Source organism: Asparagus officinalis, chromosome 4 (genome assembly GCF_001876935.1).
Source record: "Asparagus officinalis chromosome 4, Aspof.V1, whole genome shotgun sequence".
Lineage (NCBI taxonomy): Eukaryota > Viridiplantae > Streptophyta > Magnoliopsida > Asparagales > Asparagaceae > Asparagus > Asparagus officinalis.
In genome coordinates, this window is record NC_033797.1 from 142,927,515 (window position 1) to 142,934,483 (window position 6,969).

Genomic DNA, 6,969 nt, shown 5'->3' on the forward strand with positions numbered 1-6,969 from the left:
ATAATTATGTAGATGCCTAGATGGTTCTTCATTCTTGATGTTATCTTGTTATTTGCTTGTTTATTATTCCATTTTGACTAACATTATATTTTTTCATGGCTATGCAATCGAATGGTTTCATCATGTGGTCAAGATGCAAGTTTCGTTTTCTACAATTGGTTAGTGACTCTAAACATCATTATTTACATTTTGGTATGTTTATATTTCATTAAGCATAGTTAGATTATATTTTTTGGTTATTATATTATATATATACACCATCCAGTATATTACTCCGATAAATACTACTTATCCCCGCTATATCCTCGATTTCCGCTATCCGATAAGGATTTTGACCATCTGATAAATCTCAATAACCGATATTTAAAACCTTGACTAGTGGTCTATGTTATGATCAAACCATTTATTAAGGAGAGCTGAAGCATGAGCTAACATGTTTAGAGAGAGAGAGAGGGAGAGAGATTATCAAAAGAGGTCGGAGATGGTAGAGAATAAATATTTGCTGAATGAGTAAAGAATATGAGGAGACTAACAACAATGGGGTGGTCGGATGCAGGGTAAATAGCGGCTGCATCAGGAGTTCGGTTTAGAGATTTATGTTGAAGAAGAAAGAGGCAAGGAAGATATTTTGGTCATAAAGGGACCAAACTGCAAGCCTTCATACAATTTGAGGGACTTATGAGCAATTTAAGGATTTGAGTACTAATGTAGAATTATTAAAGATATGATGGACTAATATTTACAAAATTTTCCTTTAAAATCTAGATACTTGCTAATCTTTCCAAATCTCACGCCATGTAAAAAATAAATCTCACAATTGACTACAAATTCCCTCAGAATATGCCACGCTTGTTTATGTCAGATAGTTAATGATGAGATTTAGTTGAGGTTTAGGTGAGGTAAGGACGATTTCGGGGTCCCTTAATCCCCTCCGATGACTAATGGGTTTGAAGGAGATATGAGCCGCAATTTCCTACATATGTAACAGAGGTTAGAGGCTCAGGAGGTTGTTTCCTCCAGAGTGCCATCAGATTCTCAAGTCAATGACTAATTTGATAATCCGAAGAGAAGAGCAGAGTGTAGTCTTTAGGGTTTTTTGCGCATAAACTTGCCTTACCTTTACGAAGTGGAGATGACCACTATTTGTAGGAAGCTGGGGAGGACATTTTGGTAATTTGACCAGTTGGTGAAGTTGGCTGATCAGACACTTTACACGTGTTAATCATTGGGTGAATGAGTCACCTTCATGCTTAATGCGACAACAACAGAGTAGCTGTTGTGCTGGTATGGTTTGAGGAGTCATTACTTCAGTGCGAAGAGTTATGATGATTCTGACCCAACATTAAATATGAGGTCGACTGAGCGGTGAAATGTGGCTATTAAAACTGATAGGTTATCTTATCATTTAAGATATTCTCTAACAAGCCCGAGCAGAAGAAGCCTTTCACCTCAGACCCGGGTTATAAAACTGATTTGAAGATGTCTTTTGACTCGGCCTCCGATCAAAAAGAGATATCAGCAAGGTCCATATTAGAGTCGTGCTTTTAGATTTGTGAGACTTGGTCAATTAATCATGACACGTGTCAGACTTTTGGCTGTTTATTATACCTAGTAATTTTTAGGGTATAATAGTGGCCCTTTTTTCTCGAACTCAAGAAGGTGAGTTCGAGAGAAATTGAACCGCGTCAGTCCTTTTGTCATTTCTCAGATATGAGCCATCGTTTTGGAAAACAACTATGACATGACAAGATGATCTTAGTAGAGGTTGTGCAGCAATTTTGACGAAGTGGCACATTGGCTGACGGGATGTCACTTTGGATTTTAAAAAAGTGTTAGCTGTTTCCCTTGAGTTGTGTTAGCTATTCGGATTGCATCATGTGTTAGTTTTTTCTGTATGAGCCATCGTTTTGGAAAACAACTATGACATGACAAGATGATCTTAGTAGAGGTTGTGCAGCAATTTTGACGAAGTGGCACATTGGCTGACGGGATGTCACTTTGGATTTTAAAAAAGTGTTAGCTGTTTCCCTTGAGTTGTGTTAGCTATTCGGATTGCATCATGTGTTAGTTTTTTCTGACAAGTCAACAACCTCTATCAAACGTAGAAGTTTAATTCTGCGTTTCTCAAATTCGAAACGCACACAACTTGTGCGTTCTCCAGCGAATGTCTAACTCTGCAACGCAGAGTTCAAGCACCAAACGCACACATAACGTGCGTTCTTCAATAGGTTCAACTACGTGTCCCAAACTCTGGACGCAGAGTTGAGCTTCAACGCACACGGCCTGTGTGTCTCAAATCTCTAACAGAGATTTAACTCTGCATCTCAAGCCTTAGACGCAGAGTTAAAGCCCATAACGCCAACTGAGGCGTTTTGACTTGTTCAAACGCAAGTCGAACGGCCTCAAAACCGTTATCCCACGTTCTGAGGGATTCTCGCCCACAAAGGAGCGGAAATAGGGGTTGGTTGCACTCCACATCACCCTATAAATAACCAACTTACTCAACTGAGTAAGGGGTTGGCGGGTTGATAGGTTGATCAATCGGTTTTCTGAGATCAAAACCGCAAAGAGTTGAGGGGAGCTGGTATCAAAACCACCCAAGGTCAACAAATCTCGGCAGTTGAGTAATCGGAAGGAAGAGATCTTCGGGGGATCAAGGAACTGATCAACGATCAGTTAATCAAATCCCGAAGGATCCTTTCATCAAAGGTATCATCCACTTGGCAATTAACCGAATTTTCGGTTCCAACAACTCTGTTTTAGAGTTTTAACTCATTCTGAGTTCTTAAACTCGTTAAGAGTTTTTAATTAGCTTGTAACGCAAGTTAATCACATCAAACCAGACATTCGGTTTTCAACAACTCTTATCAGAGTTCTTAACTCGTTCAGAGTTCTTCAACACTCGTCAAGAGTTCTAAACCGAAGTCATCAAACACTTCAGTTATTCCAGTGAAGAAGGACGGTCGGATCGTCAACGGAGAGCAAGTTCGACGCGATCAATCGAAGGAAGCACTCCATCGCTACCAAGAAGAACCCAGTCTTAAACAAAGGAGAGAATCAAATCCATTCTCTTCTCTTTTGTAATCGGAATCCAAATTGTAATCGATTTTGAGAGAATACAAGTCAAATTTTCTTTCTTTGTCTTTTTACATCAAATTTCCTACCAACAAAAGATGGCGACTCTGCTGGGGACTAGCTTCTCTGACGAGGAAGTGGTGGCGCAATCCGACGTTCACCTCACAGGAACCACCGTCGAAACTCTCGTCGTAGAGTTCGACCAAGCCAAGTATGAGGAGGTCCTCTCCTCTGGGTCCCTTAGCCCAAAAGCTAGGCGTGATACCCACAGGACCTCTACGGAGGTCAACACTACTGCTGAGATGCCAAAGAAAGCCCTCTCCTTTGGCCAAGACCTTAAACTCGCTCTGCGAGTTGAAGATTCCTCCCCCGTATCACTACGGCAAATAATAGGTCAAAAAAGACCTATGTCGGAGGAAAGCCCAACCAACGCCGACGATGCCGCGGCCAAGGCCTTGAAACAGGCTAAGAAAAATGCTGCTCGACGAAGGAGAAGATCCTTACGGCGAGCATACTTGCGGAACAGCCAAGCTACTGCCCAACGCAAAGACTGCGTTTCTGAGCCTGTGCCCGAACTGTGCGTTTCTGCTCCAGAACGCACACTTCGTGGCAATGAACCCGACTATGAGCCTCGGGTTATTCAACTCAAACGCGACCCTCAGTGGCGCGTTGTTCAACATAGACGCACACCTCAAAAGTGCGTCCCAAAACGTGACCTCCAAAGGCACGTTCAATCATTCAAACGCACGCCACAACCGTGCGTTCAGTCAAAACAAGACCCTCAAGGGTCTGTTCAAATAACTAAACGCACACCACAAGTGTGCGTTCAATCAAAACCCGACCCTCAGGGGTCTGGGTCATCAAACAAACGCACGCCACAAGTGTGCGTTCAATCAAAACCCGACTCTCAGGGGTCTGGGTTATCAACCAAACGCACATCACAAGTGTGCGTTCCAGCAAAGAACGACCCTCAGGGGTCTGTTTCAACAACCAAACGCACATCACAAGAGTGCGTTCAAACAAAGAACGACCCTCATGGGTCTGTTTCAAAACGCACGCCTCAAGTGTGCGTTCAACCAAAACAAGACCCGCAGGGGTCTGTTTCAACATCAAAACGCACACCACAAATGTGCGTTCAACCAGGACAAGATCCACAAGGATCTAGTCCATCAATCAAACACAGGCCTCGGCCTCGTGTTTATAAACCTAAACGCGACTTTCGTGTTTCTTCTCAAGAACATGACACGGTCCGTCAGGTTCAAAAAGGACAGCATGGATTTAAGATTCATGTCCAACCCATCCAAGGGCAGGGGGTTCCATCCCCACCTTCACAAAATCTTCCCCAGGTCTCCGACTTGCGTGAATTGCTGTCAAGAGGAAGGCCAACACAGCAAGTAGCTCATTCATGCCAGTGTGAGCGGCTCATATCTGCTGTCCTCTCTGAATGCAGTTGTTGTTCACCGGCGCCTAGGCAATCGGTGTTCAATAGATTGACGAATGTCGCTAGACCTGCTAAACGACAGCGTCGTCACAAAAAGAAGACCTCTGAAATCGAATATCCCGAGGTCACCATCAACATGATCGGTAGAGGAAAAGCCTCACGTTCCGATTCTGACGAGTCACAAAGAAGTAATTCCCCAACTGTTAGGGAAATTTGTGATCAGTTCGAAGGAGTATATAAGCATACTCGGACCCGGACAGGAGCTATTCGCCCGGTTGACTATCAAAAGTTGGCCAGAGGAATTACAACAAGTGATGAGCATTCGGCAATAGCCGAATCTCAATCTTCGAGCTCGGTCGGACCACAAGAAGTATCTGCTTACATGGCGGGAAATCCTGAGGACATAGCCAAGAAAGTGAACGAACACCAGGTCATGCTCCAGGCGCAACAGGAGACACTTCTCCAATTGAAGGACATGATGGCCCAACTTATTGCTGAAAAAGGCCACAAACCCGAATCTTCCCGGAGGACAACCTCAAAAGGGAAGCAGAAAGCGACCGAGCATTCGGATCGTGAGACTCACAACCTGGGATCCTCTTCCGAAGGTGAGAAAGAGGTGGAAAAGGAACTACATCCTCAATCCACCAAAATGGATGAACTGGAAGCTCGCCTCAATGCAATCGCCAACAGAAGTGAGCTCCGCGAAGAAGGAGTGGTGAGGCCTTATCCTGCCGAATGGGATATAGCTCCATACCCACCGAAGTTCAAAGCTCCAACCTTGCAACCGTTCGATGGCACAGGATCGCCAAATCAACACATCTACTATTTCAAATCTCAAACTGGAGATGTGGTGGCGAACGATGCCATCTTGACTCGCTTATTCATAGGCACTCTTAAAGGAGTAGCCTTTGAATGGTTTATGAAACTGCCTGCTGGATCTATTCAGAAATGGGTAGATTTAGAAAGGCTTTTCCTGGCCAGGTTCTTCGAGGACGATACAGAAGTTTCGGTCCCGACTCTTCTCGCTACCAAACAGAGGAAAGGCGAATCAATCAAGGCCTACGTGGAGAGATTCCGCAGCATGGCATTGCGATGCCCCTCAGGTATGACTCAGTCAACCCTGGTTGAAACTTGCAGGCACAACCTGCAGACTCAGCTCCTTGCCCAGATGGGGGTAGCAGAGTGTCGCTCCTGGAGACAACTTGTTTCGCAAGGAGAACAAGCTGAAGAGATCGTAGCTCGGGTGAAAGCCGAGGAAGCTGCACAACCCAAGCCGCAACAGCAACAGCAACAGCAACGCAACCAGAACAACGCTCAGCGGTCTAAGGGAAAAGAGACCCTAGCAGCCGACTACTCTCGGGTACCACCGCCCACGAATCAAGGCAAAGCTCCCAATAAGCAAAAAGTGCCCAAACAGTATTCCTTCAAAGAGGAGCATGTGGACACTTTATTCCAGCTATTGCGGAAGAACAACAAGCTACAACTTCCCGAAATTAGGAAGCCAGAGGAGGCAGGGAAAGTAGATGACCCTAATTACTGCCGTTATCATAGGTTCCTGGGGCATCCTACCAGAAGGTGTTACATCTTTAAGGACATCCTTCAGAATTTGGTGGACGCCAAAGTGCTTACTCTGAAACCTGAGCAGAAGACTGTCTCTACCAACATGATAGCAGTCCAGTTCGGTGACTTCCCTCCGGTGACGACCGCAGATGGTGTTATCCCAATCCACAAGGGAGAAATGCGTCTGAAGAATACTGACTTGCACAGTCAGAACAAGGGAGAAATGCGCCTGAAGAATACTGACTTGCACAATCAGAGAGACAAGGGATTGATTCCCCTCACCACTTCAAAAGGTGAAATCATGTGGGTTCATCCTGATTTAGTGGGAGACCAACAGTGGACGAATACATCGTCCAAAAAGAAGGGGTTCATCCTGATTTAGTGGGAGACCAACAGTGGACGAATACATCGTCCAAAAAGAAGGGAGGCAAGGTTAAGTCTTCCAACATGATTAGCCCCTCCATTGCTGAGAACGATGATCACCTCAAGACCCTCACGGATTCAGAGGAAGAGAGGATTGCCCTGGCTGCATACCCAGGAGATAACCCTGGCACACGGTCTGGAAAAACTTACTTGAAAGACTACGGCCAGAATGCCCAAGAAATTGAGGAACAACCCCAAGACGCTGGGGGTTCTGTCCCCAAAAAGCCGGCTGATAAGGGGAAACAAAAAGAACTCCGGTTCAACAGAAATCTCCAGGGGAATCGAGCAATCCCTTCCAATTCAATGTCATGGCACAGTTGGCCAACATACCGGCCAGAATTACATTATATGAGCTCTTAAGGTTGTCCAAAACCACCAAGGAAGCTCTCATTGAGGCATTAAAGAATACGGAAAGCTTCATCACCCAAGTCACTCCAATTCCCGAAGCTTCTGAAGATCAAACTTGTCGA